General features: G+C 45.1%; 1 protein-coding gene across 3 annotated transcripts in view; it reads right to left on the reverse strand.

Moving 5' to 3' along the window:
• The window catches only part of Lrrc8b (leucine rich repeat containing 8 VRAC subunit B), a 54,720-nt gene extending 44,091 nt beyond the window's left edge, over window positions 1-10,629 (reverse strand). For 2 of the 3 annotated variants that reach the window (XM_090334130.1, XM_090334131.1), the window contains exon 1: window positions 9,516-9,706. The gene's annotated coding sequence lies outside the window, so the exon portion shown is untranslated. Of the gene's footprint in view, window positions 1-9,515; window positions 9,707-10,550 lie in introns of those variants that run through there. The other variant, XM_090334132.1, reaches the window with a different exon arrangement.
• Window positions 10,630-15,000: the final 4,371 nt, after the last annotated feature.

Genomic DNA, 15,000 nt, shown 5'->3' on the forward strand with positions numbered 1-15,000 from the left:
GGCACATGCCTATAATCCTAGCTACTCAGGAGGCTGAGATCTCAGTTCAAAGCCAGCCCAGGCACTAAAGTCTGTGAGACTCTTATCTCCAGTTAACCACTAGAAAACCAGAAGTAGGGCTATGACTCCAGGGGTAGGGTGGTAGCCTTGTGCTGAAGAGCTCAGAGACAGTGGCCAGGCCCAGAGTTTTAAGTCCCACAACAATAAAACATACATACATACACATACATACATACACATACACACACACACACACACACACACACACACACACACACACACACTAAACATTTATGATCTGACAACTTACTTTTTAAAAAATCTTTATCTATGAACAAATATTGTAAGCTGTTAGTGGTCAGGATTGTTTTATTAAATTAAAAGGAAATCTACAAGCTAAATCCCCTCAAAGAGAAGAAATCCTAAGCCAGTATATCCTCTTTATTAAAAAATTAAAATGGAGAGTCAGGTGCTTGTGACTCATACCTCTAATCCTAGCAACTCAGGAGGCTGAAATTTGAATATTAAGCACCAAAAAAGCCAGAAGTAAAGCTGTGGCTCAAGTGGTAGAATTTTAGCCTTGAGCATAAGGACAACACCCAAGCCCCAAGTTCAAGCCCCAAGACCATCAACACCCCCCCCCAAAAGAAGGAAATGAAGCAAGGGGACTAGTAACTGGTAAGGAGGAAAATGTTCCCAATGGCCCCTCCCATGTAATCATTGTGTTAGCAGAAGAATTTGTCCTTTGCAGGGCACTGACTGTTACTATGGTACTACATCCACTTTACAGGCCCCCACTAGTCTTTCTTTAACCTTCATGACTCAGGATCAGTAAAGGGTGGGAACCAAATCTGGGAATAGCAGGAACCAAATCTGTCCCTAACTCCATGTTCCTCCTACTCAGACTGATACAGTTATACCATTAACAAGTACCTGATCCTTACTTAGCATTAGGAACCTTGTTGGAGATGCTTATTACATATGCTTTGTTCTCTATTTCTATGGTACCTATTGCCATAGTAACCAAGTACACAGATGAAAAAGGCTAGAAATTCCAACAAAAGGAGGGAAGGGCAGGGAAAGGCCTTTCGCTGAGGACTAGAGTTTCTTCTATCAAGTAAACAGTGAATTAACAGGCAGCACACTCGACAAGGTTAGGTTTTCCTTTGTCTCTTAGAAACTCAAAGTAGCCTTAAAAATTCAGTAAAAATTAGTGTTTGTTTACAGGAGGTAGACGTACTGGGCTTCTGCAAGTAAAGCTAGATGTATCTTACTACAAAATATAGTAAAATACCATGTAAACTGATACCTTGAACTATCTATTTTGGGACACTATATGCTAATTTCACAATGCAGATGGATGACTACTAAACATTTTGGATTATTCTGTAGTAATAAGAATGAAGGCATCCATTAAGGAAATGTGGCTGGAAAGATAAGGTGCTACAGCAAATATTTCTCTGGCAGTGACAAGTTTATCTTCCAAGTTGCTATATAAAATGTCCCCCGAGACATTACTGGGTAGAGGTGACTTGTTTCCCATCTAAAGGAGACACTGCTCCGCAGAAACAAAGTTTGTCCCATCTCCAGCCCTCTGCCAACTACAATATTCACCTCTCTTCTTTAAAACCATGAGATGCCAAAGCTTTAGTTGTAAGGAAGAAAAATTTCCTACTTCAAGATGGCTATTTATTTGCTTGTTGCTATCAGTCTGACTTCTTGCTGATTATTTTCTAGATTGGAATACTAGGAATTTATGTTCTACTATTGGTCAGGAAATAGGAAAAGCCACCCCACTACCTCTACTTGGAGGAGTGTGGTTAACGTACATAAATAAAAAGAAGCCAGACACCTGTGGCTCATGCCTATAATCCTAGCTATTCAGGAGGCAAAGATCTGAGGATCAAGGTTACAAGTCAACACAGGCAGAAAAGTCCATGAGACTTTTATCTCCCCAATTAACCACCAAAAAACAGGAAGTAAAGATTGATCCTTGAGCAAAAAAAAAAAAAACTCAAGGAACAATGCCCGGCCCCAAAACTGGAACAAATAGCAACAACAACAACAACAAAAAAAAAGTGTATATTGTGGTCTGTTCAGGATATTTCAGTAAAATATCACCAACTGGTAGTTTAATAACAAATGTTCACAGTTCTAGAGCCTGGGCACTGGAATGGTTTGGTGTCTGTCCTTTCCTCGTGGACAGTGACTTCTCATGGTATCTTCCTTCACACAGTTGGAGGGGTAAGCCAAGTCATGATTTGGCATATGGTTTCTGTGACCTATTGGTGAGAACTCTAATAATCCCAGGAGTCAATCACCTCCCCGGAGCCCTCAACACTGTTAACATCTTCTGATACAAAACCTTTTTGATGCTCCTGAGCTGGTTCTGGAGAAGCTAGATGCTTATTAAAGAGTTAAAATGCACCTCCAAGCTCAGCCAGGTCAAACACGATGACATCTGAGGGAAGAATTCCAAATACCAGGACAGATGCAGAAAGAAAAAGTTCAGGTATTCCTTGTAGGGAAAAGGTGAAAGATTTCTAATGCCTTAGGGCAGCACTGGCACATCACAAATTCCCTTAGGATATAGCCTGCAAACCTGACCATCAACCCCATCTCTTGAGAAACTGCATGATGACTCATGAGTACTTTTGGAAGACAAGTCATAGCTCAGCTGAGGACTGCCTATTTCAACATTAAGTTGAGGCCAGAAACAAACTCATTCGGTGTGCATTTTCTTTGGGTTTTTTGTTTTTGTTTTTTTGCCTTAGAGAGATGACCTTTTATTTTTTTTTATTTTTTTTATTTTTTTGGTTCTGGGTACTGTTTCTTAGTTCTTCAGCCCAAGGCTACTTACTGCCCTACCTCTGGGCCTGAGTACTCTCCTTGAGCTCTTCAGCTCAAGGCTACCGCCCTACCCCTTCAGCCACAGCTCCACTTCCAGTTTTCTAGTGGTTAATTAGAGATGAGTCTCATGCTCTTTAGTGCCCAGGCTGGCTTTGAACCAAGATCCTTAGATCTCCTCCTGAGTAGCTAGGATTACAGGTATGAGCCACCACACCTGGCTAACTTTTAAAATCCTTATAGAAACAGAATTCATCTTAAAAGTAATTCAGTCTGAGCAAGATATGACTTGCAATGTGGGACTGACTCTCCCTGCTCCTCACTCGCAAGCAAGTCAGACCATACTCCAGTGGCCTGCAAAGAATGGAGAAAGGGCGTCCTCCAAGGCTGTCTTAGGGATTAGAGAGACAGCATTCTCCCATCCATTCTCCACTTTAGCTAAGCTGGATAGGGAAAGGAGACGTGGCATTTCTACCAATGGTATTCCCCTGGGAAGCTAGGGACCTGCCTGTGCAAGCTTAACAGCCACAGGGGCTGCCCACTGGCCTGAGAAAAGCCATGCTAGGCATGATGATCCAGCCAGCTCTGTGGAACACACAGACTCTGCCCGTGCTTCTTTTCTATGGACTATTTGGTTCATTTGCAAGCAGCCTTTTTTATTTTCCTTTTTTTTGGGGGGGAGGGGCTGGACTCAGGGCCTGTGCACTATGCAATGTGCACTGTATTCAGGATCTGGGCACTGTGCCTTAGCTTAGCTTTTTTTGCTCAAGGCTAGCACTCTACCACTTGGGCCACACCTTCACTTCTGACTTTGTGGTGGTTAACTGGAGATCATTTTTATTACTTTGGTAATTGGAAGCATCTTGTGAACTTTTCTGCGTGGACAGGCTTCCAACCATGATCCTCAGATCTCAGCCTTCTGAGTAGCTGTGATTACAGATGTGAGTCACCAGTGACCAGCTAGAAGACAGCCTTTTTAAAAGTCATTCTCCCCTTGGTTACATGGCTTCACATTCCACTTACTAAGGATAATACAGGTAACTCCTCAACCATTTCTGAAAATACCTCTATAGCTCCCTTGCTCAGATGCATCTGCTTGGTATATCATGAAAAGGATCCTAAAGTCTGCCAGAATAGTATAAATTGTAAAAAGGATTTAACGTTGAATTCTATAGTCCCTTCCACACTAACACTCTGTGTTATGTACATTTACTTTAAAAATGGCTGTAAACACGAAATGCCTCCTTGGAAGTACAGGTTCCTACAGTTACTGTGGGCTGGCTCAGCTCATGTCTGAGCTCATTTTTAACCACACTCCTCCATCAAGTAGAAAAGTCACTTCTCACCCCATTGACAATACATCTATACTTGCTTTCACAGCTCCTCTATCTCAGTGGCAAGGTTCATTCACTTGTAGTGACTGATTTACCTGTCTCTTTAAATAAGGTGCCACCTCCATGTAGGTAGGGACAGTCACCACTGCATCCTGAGCATGTGGCAGTGTGTCTGGCACACAGAAGGTACCTAATAGCTGCTAAAAGGCACTGAGAAATAGGCTCAATGGTGGTAATGCTGAGCTTCTGAGAAAGATCACCAAAAATTTTTCAAATCAAGCTGAGCAAGATGAAGGCTTGCTTCAATGCATATGTCCAGGGATGATTTTGCTGTTGTGTTATAAACTGGTTTGGAGAAAATACTAAAATCTTTTATTAACAAATTAAAAACATGTATTTGGATATGCCTAAAGATGATCAATTTTAAAACATTTTTAAGAACAGATTCAGCCAGGAGCGTAGCCTAGTAGTAGAGTGTTCACCTATCATGGTTCAAAGCCAGCCCAGCCACTAAAGACAATGAGACTCTTATCTCCAATTAACCACTAGAAAACCAGAAACGGCGCTGTGACTCAAGGGGTATGGTGGTAGCCTTGAGCTGAAGATCTCAGAAACAATACCCAGGCCCAGAGTCCATGATGAAAGAAAAAGAAAGAAAGAAAGAAAGAAAGAAAGAAAGAAAGAAAGAAAGAAAGAAAGAAAGAAAGAAAGAGAGAGAGAAAGAAAGAAGAAAGAGAGAGAGAGAAAGAAAGAAGAAAGAGAGAGAGAGAGAAAGAAAGAAAGAAAAAAAGAAAGAAAGAATGGCTGGCTGACACTGCATGAGGATATGTTGAATCCTGTCTCCTCCAATGACAAGGTACAACCTGGAAGTCTAGTTCTACCAACTGGGGCAAATGCCCAAATATAATAATCTAAATGCCAACATGACAGCAGAGAATTTATGAAAATGAGGAAGAATATAAAGAAATTTACTGAGCGTTGTTTCACATCAAATACTTGGGTACCTGTTTTAACTTGTAGTTCTTGTATCCTAAGAATCCTTTATGATAGATAATACTAGTCAGGAAAAAGAGGTCTAGAATAATTGTGATGTTCGAATGACTCTAAATTCATTCCCTTCCTTTATTTCCTAACCACACAAACCTCCTTGTACTTTTTAGACAAGAATGGGACTAAATGGGCCCAGGGCAATTATTTTCCAGATTCTATTCCAGTAAGTGATCAAGCACTAAATAGGTGGAGGCCTCATCTGTTACATGGTAGATCCAGTGGGTGGAAACAGTCTGCAGAATGAACTGTCAACCTTCTCTAGATTGATTCTTACCTTTGTTTCTTCAATGTGAGAGAAACTAAACACTGTATTGATTAAGCCTTCATTTTCTGCAGTCTCTGTTGTTCTATCACTTCAGTGATGCTCCTGGACTTTTTTTTTTTAATCTTGAATTGTTTTTCAAGCAGGATCTCATATTTATGCCCATGATTCCATTTCTACATAGCTGGAATGATAGGAGTATGCTACCATCTGCAGCTTCTTCATAGTTGAGATAGGGTGGAGAGAGTCTCCTGGACTCTTAGCTCAAAGCTGGCCTTGAACCTTGATCTTCCTGATATCTGCTTTGCAAGTAGCTGGATTAAAGGTATGAGTCACTGTGCCTGGTTAACTGGTAGCTAATCTTAACTAATCCAGGAGTTTAGCCAAAGTGATGACAGAGTTCAAAGGCAAGCTCATCAGTATGTAAAATTAGTGTTCTTACATAAAAGCCTGAAGAATTTACTTGTGATCTGAAAGGATTTGGGGGGGGGGAAGGGATCTGACAAGAGAAAATAAGGCTTGAAAATGCTCTCAACACTACACACCTGAAGAAAGAATCCAAAGAAATAGACTACTGAACAGTAAAGCATTCAGTCTCCATCAAGGAGCAGAGGAAAATCTCAGCCACCTGCAGGAAGCTGGAAACAGGAAAAAAAAAAAATACAACCAGTTACTGGAACCTTCTGTGAAAGATGCTTTTAGTTGAAGGGTGGGCCTCAAAGGGGTTGTGGAAATAGTGTAGGGAGGAAACAGACAAGAAGAAATAATTACAGTGTGCCAGGAACTCAAAGAAGCAGAAGATGAAGTTCAAATACACAGCTTGGAAAAGGAATAGGGGAATCATGTGACCCATATCAAAGACAGCAGAAAGGTCAAAGAGGCAAAAAAAGAAAAGCCAAGGTTGAAGCCCTGCCAACTCATTTTTATTTATTTCTTTTACTGGTTTACAATAGTGGGAAGGAATACATATTAAATTGTGTTGGAATTGAGTAGAATCCTAAATGAAAGGAAGTCCTAGAACAGAGAGCTAATTATAATCCTTTCTTCAATTTCTAAACAAACAGCAGCAGTAAGAATTTAGAAGAGCCAGTTCAGTGGCTCACATCTGTACTCCTAGCTACTCAGGAGGCTGAGATCTGAGGATTGAGTTTCAAAACCAGCCGGGGCATGAAAGCCCCCATAAGACTCTTTACCTCCAAAAACCACCAGAAAAACTGGAAGCGGCGCTATGGTTCAAGTGATGGTACGATAGCTTTGAGTTAAAGAGCTCAGAGACAGTGCTCAGGCCCAGAGTTCAAGCCCTATGACCAAACAAAGAGAAAAAATAAAGAATTTAGAAGAGAGATTCAGTGATAGAAGTTAGGCCTAATTTTAAGATCGAATTTAATGATCCAGAGGGGGAAAAAAAAAGAAAAACAGGCTATTATGTCTGTCTGCAAAGGACATTATATTGTACAACCAAAAGAAATCAAGTCATATAATAAAGGCGAATTTAGAAAATATAGATGGGAAAATAAAAATCAGAGTAAGCAATAGCAGTAAAAGGCAGAAATCTGTAAACAGACAAGATGCAAATTAACAAGTACTTTACAATTGGCTAAATAAATGCTACATCATAACTGGGTGTCCATCTTTCTTTTGGGTGGTCACAGACCTAAGTTGTTTCCTGGCACATACTATACTTAGGGAGTTGGAAACGAGGTGGGAGATGCCTTACACAGCAGCTGTGAAAGTCATTCCACAAAGTGTGCAATAACATGCCTGAATGAAAACACAGCCATTTCTCATAACATCAGGGGAGTGTGGAGGATGCTGAGAAAGAGGAACAAGATTGGATAATCAACTTGAGTGAGAGACACTAAATGAAAATCAGACATTGGGTTTTTATGGATAATAAAAACAACTGAATGTAAGAACAGTCAGATATTGTTTTTTTAAAGACAAGAAATTTTAAGAATTGTTTTCAAGTTAAAACTGAGGATTTAGCTCAGAGGAAGAATACTGGCCTATCAAATAGCGGGCTCTGAGTTCAGTCTTCAGTCCTGCAAATAAAAAACAAATGAAAAAAAAAACTAACTTCACAAAGTCTTAAAATATTTTCTCCCTTTACCTCTGGAAAACAAACCAAAATGACAAAGCCCAGGTCACTGTAGGCAAATACCTACAGCGATTAGCCCAAAATAACTTTATATGATATCCATTTCAGTTTTTTTTTTTTTGGCTTAGGGCCCTTTTAATTAATGTTAGTGATTTCATTCTGAGGATTCTGACTGAACATTAATGCAGCCATGAGGGATGCTTATAGGACTGGAAAAAGGTTCAAAAGAAATCTCTCAAAATATAAACATGTTCACATTGGGTGTTTCATAGGCTTCTAAACCTTCAAGTTAAGTAAAAAGAGCAGCTGTTAGCTGGAATGGTGTCTCATGCCTGTAATCCTAGCTACCCAGGAGGCTGAGATCTGAGGATCAAGGTTCAAAGCCAGCCCAGGCACTCAAGTTCATGCGATTCTTATCTCCAATTAATCTCTAGAAAACAGGGAAGTGGGGCTTGGCTCAAGGGTAGGGCAGTAGCCTTAAACTGAAGAGCTCAGGGACAACACCCAGGCCGAGTTCAAGCCCATGATACATATACACATAAACATACACATACACATACACATACACATACATACACACACACACACCAGCTGTTTTAAAGAACAGCAAACTTGTCACATGTAGACTAATAATTTTCTTTTTTGGAAGCTAGGCACAAGAAGATGCCATGACTCAATAACACATTGTCAACTTGGCTCATGTCACCCCTGAACCAAGAGCACTCCATAGCTCAGACAGGCACCAGACATGTTAGGGTTTAAGGTCTTTGAGCCTAATGACCTGGGAGATTAGCTATCCTTTCATATTGTCTTCATGAGTATGGCTTCCGACCCAAGGCTTGGGGCAAAGGAAAGTCACCTTGGCACCCACAGCTTTAGGGCATTTTTGTTTCTCAGGATATATAACCTGTGTACATAAAGGTGCTGAAATCGCTCACACAAGCACAATTTGAATTTTTTTTCCACACTTGACTCTACGCTTAGATTTAGAACACACAAATCTAGTGTATGTATGTACCATTTTGTTATATAATTGTTACTAATAGTAACTGTGTATTTGGTGCTGAGTCTGTACAGGATCACCGAGTTATACCCCAGCCCCCGATTTCTCCTTAAAATACACGAAACCAATTGTTTAAATACCCAAATATTTATGACTGTCACCTGGATACCTTTTTACAGTGAAGCTTTAATTTTTTTTTAAGTTTTTAGACCAGGTGACTAGAGTCAAGAAGTCTACACGTTGAATTTTGTTTTTGAGTTCAGGCTTGTCCTTTTTCCAGGGGGGTAAAGGGTGCTCAAGTAGTCTCTCTAGTCCCAAGCACTCGTCTCCCACAGATGCCACCTGACTGGCAGGGCCCTCTGGACTTTGGGAAGTCCGTTGAGGATGCAGAGGAGGGAGCCGACGCGGAGCTGCTTTCTTCCTTCTGACTCCACAGCCCACGAGAAGGAAAACTCGGAGCCTCTCCCTCACGCCACCACCAAAGTAAAGGCGGACAACGGGTAGCCAAGACCACCAAATGTTTGCCACCGGGCATCAGCTAGGGCTGGGGGCAAACGACAGCCAGCAAACCCCGGACGCCCTCCCGGGAGCGCCCCTCACCGGGGGCGAGGCCCCAGCCTGGGGAAGAAGCCGGCGGCGCGGCGGGGAAGGGACGCAGGGGGCCTCGCGGCGCCATCGCCCACTCCTCCTGCCCCGAGGACGCCGGCAGCCGGGACGGATCCTCCGGGGCCGTCGCCCAGCCGCCACTCGGCTCCGGCCCGGTCACCGGCCCGCAGTCACGCGCGCAGGTGTGGCGTGGACAGGTAACGGCACCTGCTCCCCGCCCCACCTGCTCACCGCCCCCAGCCCGGTCGCCCTCCGCCACCCGCACGGTTAGCTTGGCTCCTCCCCAGCGCGCCGGGGCGTCACGCACCGACCTACCTGCGCGACTCCTGCCCCGGACTCGCGGAACTCCCGCGCCTCGCGTAGCGCACAGCGTGCGCCAGGGGCGCGCCGGCCCCGCGCCGGCCACGGCTCTGCACCCGCCCCGAACAGGCCCGGCACTTCCCCGGCGGCCACCAACGGCGGCTCAGCGGGAAGCCCCAGCGTTGCCCGACTCCCCGCCGCCCACCGGCTCCATTGTGACGCGGCGCGTTCCGTCGGCCAATGGGCGCGCGGCGGCGCCAACCGCTGACTAAGTTCGCGGCTAGAGGCGGAGTGGCTGGGGCGGGATTAGGGGCGGGACTAGGGGCGGGAAACGAGGTGGGGCATGGGCAAGGAGGCCGCGGCCTGCCTCGCGGGGCGGAGTTAACCAGTGGTGGGCGGGGCGTATCCGGTGTTATGATTGGCTGGGCCTTGGCCGTGTGGGCAAAGCCGGCGCTCGTGGGGCGGAGCCTTGCCTGTCCGGGGGCAGGGCGGAGGCGGGACGTAACGTGGGGCCTAGGTGAAGTGGGCGGGGCGCCTCTGGTGGGCGGAGACGTTGCTTGTGGGCGGGGCGGGGCCGGGCGGTGGTGGAGATGGTGGCCGCGGTGGTGGTGGACCGAGGTAGTGTGGATGCTGCGGAGCTTTGGGAAGCTTCTCCCGCTCTAGGGTTTTCAGCTACCCGAGGCTCCGGTGTATCCCGCCTGGGGCAGCAGGGGCCGGGGACTTATAGTCGACGCCGAGACGCAAGCGCAGCTGCCGCCCCGCGCGCGCCAGGCGGCCGCGCGGAGCCCTGAGCCCAGCCGCGGAGGCGCAGCGGTGCCCTGCACGCCTCGTCTCCGGGGAGCCCCGCGGCGGTGGAGCCAGGGCTTCTCCCCCGGCGCGCCGCGCCTCACTGTGTGCGCCAGGCCCGCTCTCCCGCGTGTGCACCCGGTGCCGCTGGGTATTGACAGGACACCGGTCGGGGCGCCCCTTGGCCCCGCTTCCCGGCAGGCCGCCGAGGCGGTGGGGACCGGCAGGCAGCGTTTCCTTTAAGGATCCAATTAGGCGGCTTACGTTGGACTCTGGGCCTTCCTGACGGACCGGCTCTTTCGGACGTGCTCACCGCGGTGACCCCGAGCCGGCGCGCCGGAGAACCTAGGGCTGCCTGCTGCCAGTGTTCTCCGGCTGACCTGCGTCGGGGCCGCCCGCCGCGCGCACGGCCCTACCTTTGAACAAGGACGACACGAGCAAAACGATGAAGAAGGCTTAACGTGTTTACCCTCCCCATCCGCTCTCTCGTCTCCCCGTCCCCTCTCCCCGATGCGGTTCAACTCAGCCCCTGCCCAGACGTCATTCCTAGCACCGCGGTTAAATCAGATTGAGTGGCTGGGTTGCTATGGTTGTCATGTCGCTGTAAGAAGAAAAACAGAGAAAAAAAAAAAAAAAACGAGAAACTCCTAAAGAGGAATACAAGGAAGCTATGAAGCTAGTGAGGATAGCATTTGAGGTCATCAGATTAGTTTAAGTAGGAATAAAGAAACTCTACTAGTAAGTCCTAAAGAAACCTGTGTGCCACAGGGACTGGTCAGATTAGAACTACCGTTTGAATTGCCCTGAATGTATGTATGATTTGTGTATGAAGGTTATCTTCGGCCTCTGCTCTCCTTTTCTTGATTGTCAGTTTTCTTCCCGAGGGTTGGAAGAAAACAGTCATTGAGTCACAACAGGCATTTATAAAGAGTGCTGGGTCTCCAGCCTGTAAGCTACTCAAGAAACTGAAATATGAAGATCTTGGTTCTTAGCCAGCTTAGTTAACCACCCAAAAGCCAGAAGCGGAGCTGTGGCTCAAGCAGTTCAGTGCTAGCTTTGGCAACTAAGGGACAGCACCGAGGCCCTGAGTTCAAGCCCCAATACTGGAATACACACAAAGGGCAAACATTAAACTTTGTTTGACAGATCTATTGATTTAACCTAGGTTATATTTTCAACCTGCTGCCATTTAAAGGAAAAGGGAATTGCGACAAGAAAAAGGTTTTAGAGATGCTAAAAAAAAAAGGCAACTTAAAAGATAACTTTGGGGGAGGGGAGTTTGGCCTAGTGGTAGAGTACTTGCCTACCATGCCTGAAGACCCGGGTTCGATTCCCTGGTACCACATACATAGAAAAAGGCTGGAAGTGGTGCTGTGGCTCAAGTGATAGAGCACTAGCCTTGAGAAAAGTCCAAGGTCAGTGCTCAGGTCCTGAGTTCAAGACCCATGACTGGAAAAAAAAAAAAGATACCTTCACTAGGCCTTATGAATTAAGTGAAAGTTCCCCTACTTTCTATCTGGGCCCTCTTGATTGGATAGTCTCTGCTGCAATCCCTTTGCAGTCTCCTTGGGATTGAAAGAACACTGTATTCACTGAGGAGTATGTTGTGTAGAAGGCAGTGGTGTGTTTTCGTCTTAAAGGAAACAGCCAAAAACTCAGATTACCCACCATTCCAGTGGTACAATGAGAACAGTTCTCTAGAACTCAGGATGGAAACTGAACCATTACTTCAAAAGAAGGTATAGCCAGAGAGCATAGAGCCCACTAAAGAGAAGGTGAGGTTGACCTGAGGTCAACCCCTGAGGGCTGAGGGAAGAACTTCCTGACCATCAGTGTGAAACTCTTCAGCTAGGTTAGGGTTCTAAACTGAAATATAACTCTCATAGCACATATACTTCTAAGTCATGGCTCCTGCATCATGGTACCAGCTTGCCAATGCTTCTGTAGTGTCAGGACGGAAAAGAAAAGCGGAAGTTAGAAACCACTCGTACCTTTACATTCCCAGTTTACCATATACCCCAGGTCTGCTGTGAAAGGGTGAGCACGTTCCCGTTACTGAAGGAATTTTGGTGTTAGTGAAATGGTTCACTGTGTTTAAGTGATCTCTCTTTGACCTGAGCAGTGCTTTAAATGAACTTGCTTTGGGACTGGAATGAATTGTAAGAATGAGTTCACAGGTCAGAATTCTGATGGAGTCAAAATAGATGCTACTCTTGTGTTCGAAAAGAAGGCAGCCTGACCTAGAAATTCAGGCTGCAGTTGTGCAAGGGCACTGCTGTGTATGCGATTACTTATCATAGTCTTAGCCTGTAATAGTCGTGACTGCTTTGCATTATCTCCCATTGAGAGCCCCAATCCCTTCATAGATGCTGCTCCTTCCCTGGCCTGTGCACTCCCTTCAGTCCTCTCTTCTAGGAGCAAGCATCAATTCCTCCAGTAAATTTCTGATATCCTCAGCTCTTCTGTCTCCTGGGAATTTGTCCAAATGTTTCTTTGAAAGTTTCCCATGCATCCCATTTAAAGTAAATATGCTGTATCCGGGTCACCTACTGGATTTCACCATGCAGCAGCCAAACTCTTGTCCTTTTCTCATCCATAAAGAGGAAGTGACTTCTAAGAAACCATAGGCAAGGGAAGCCAGGCAAAAAGTCAAAAATTAAAGCAGAACTTACACACCTATGCTTCCTACAGTATAGACTAAAACAAACTAGTCTGGATGGGTCTTGCTGGTGGCTGATACAGGATTCTGTCTGGGACTCAGTGAGAATTTCGTCCGTATTCCCCAAACCTGGTTGAACTCTGGGTACAAAGTTTCCTAGTATTGGCCTGTGAAGCCTTTCCTCTCCGAGTTTGGAGTAACCCTGGCCCAGTAGTAGCCAGACCTTCATTTCCACTTTTTTAATTTTCCTCAGCAGCTGTGTTTTGGTTTTAAATCCTGACTTAAGGCCATCTGTTATTAGACTATTCATTGAGTACTAGATTTGATCCTCAACTAAACTGATTCTTTAAGAGTGGTAACAGATGTATCTTTGGAGGTTCTTTAATTTTTTGTTTAAAGATAAACTTTAAAAAAAAACTGAGCTGAAATTAGAATGACCAAGATTTTGAACTCAGACAATGACAGATGCTGGCGGGGTTATGGAGGAACCTGCTGGTGGGATTGTTAGCAAGTTCAGCCACTCGGGAAAGCAGTGTGGAGGTTTCTTAACTGAAAATAGACCTTCCCTACGATCCCGCCATACCACTCCTGGGCATCCATCCTGAATATCATAGCCCAGAACATGATAAGGACACCTGCTCAGCTATGTTCATCCCTGCACTATTCACAATAGCCAGGCAATGGAAACAATCCAGATGCCCTACTGCAAATGAATGGATACAGAAAATGTGGTATATATACACAATGGAATTCTACATAGCCAACAGACAAGATAAAACAATGGCATTCGCAGGGAAATGAATGAATCTAGAGCAAATCATGTTGAGTGAGACAGGTCAAGACCAAAGGAACAAAAGGTTCATGGTATCCTTAATATGTGGCTATTAGATCCAAACAGTACAAGAGCGGGGATTCAATATTTGCATATCCAATGCTATGGACATGGTATTGGAAATATAAACACAACTACATAGACATAAAAATTCATGACTCTATAGACATGTTTTATTACATAGATTAATATGTACCTATGACAAACTCTCAACCTAATTTTAATTATGTTCTAAAATCTAAGTGCCAGTGATTGTATATAGAGATTCCCTTCTTGAATACTTATTTGTTAAGCATGTCATTTGAAATATGATGTAAAAATCAATGTTAATAAATTCTTTAATAAAAAAACTTAAAAACTCAGCTGGACATCGTAGCTTACCCCTATAATCCTAGCTACTAAGGAGGCTGAGATCTGAGGATCCTGGTTCAAAGCCAGCCCAGGACTAAAGACTGAGAGACTCTTTTTTTTTTTTTTTTTTTTGCCAGTCCTGGGCTTGAGCTCAGGGCCTGAGCACTGTCCTTGGACTTTCTCAAGGCTAGAGCTCTACCACTTGAGCCTCGGCACCACTTCTGGCTTTTTTCTATGTATGTGGTACGGAGGAATCGAACCCGGTCTTCATGCATGCTAGGCAAGCACTTTAACCACTAGGCCAAACTCCCGGCTGACTGAGAGACTCTTATCTCCAATTAACCACTAGAAAATCAGAAGTGGTGCTGTGGCTCCAGGGGTAGGATGGTAGCCTGGAGCTGAAGAGCTCAGGGACAGCACCAAGGCCCACAATTCAAGCCCCAAGACAGAGAGAGAGAGAGAGAGCGCGCGCGCACCTCCTGGACTTTTCTACCCAGGCTGGCCTCAAATTGTAAACCTCAGGGGGGCAAGAGCACAACCTAGTAGCACAGTGCTTGCCTAACATGCACAAAGCCCTGGGTTCAATTCCTCGGTACCACATACAGCGAAAAAGCTGGAAGTGGTGCTGTGGTTCAAGTGGTAAAGTGCTAGCCTTGAGAAAGCCCAAGGGCTGTGCTCAGGCCTTGAGTTCAAGCCCCAAGACTAACAATATATATATATGATCATCAGGTCTCAGCCTCCTGAGTAGGATAACAGGCACAAATCACCAGTACATAGCCCAATGTATAATAAATAGCTACCCTGGCTAGTCACCAATGGCTCAAACCTATAAGCCTAGCTACTCAGCAAGCTGAGATCTGAGGCTCGAGGTT

Source organism: Megascapheus bottae, chromosome 6, assembly GCF_031878675.1.
Source record: "Megascapheus bottae isolate mThoBot1 chromosome 6, mThoBot2.hap1, whole genome shotgun sequence".
In the NCBI taxonomy this organism is placed as follows: Eukaryota; Metazoa; Chordata; class Mammalia; order Rodentia; family Geomyidae; genus Megascapheus; species Megascapheus bottae.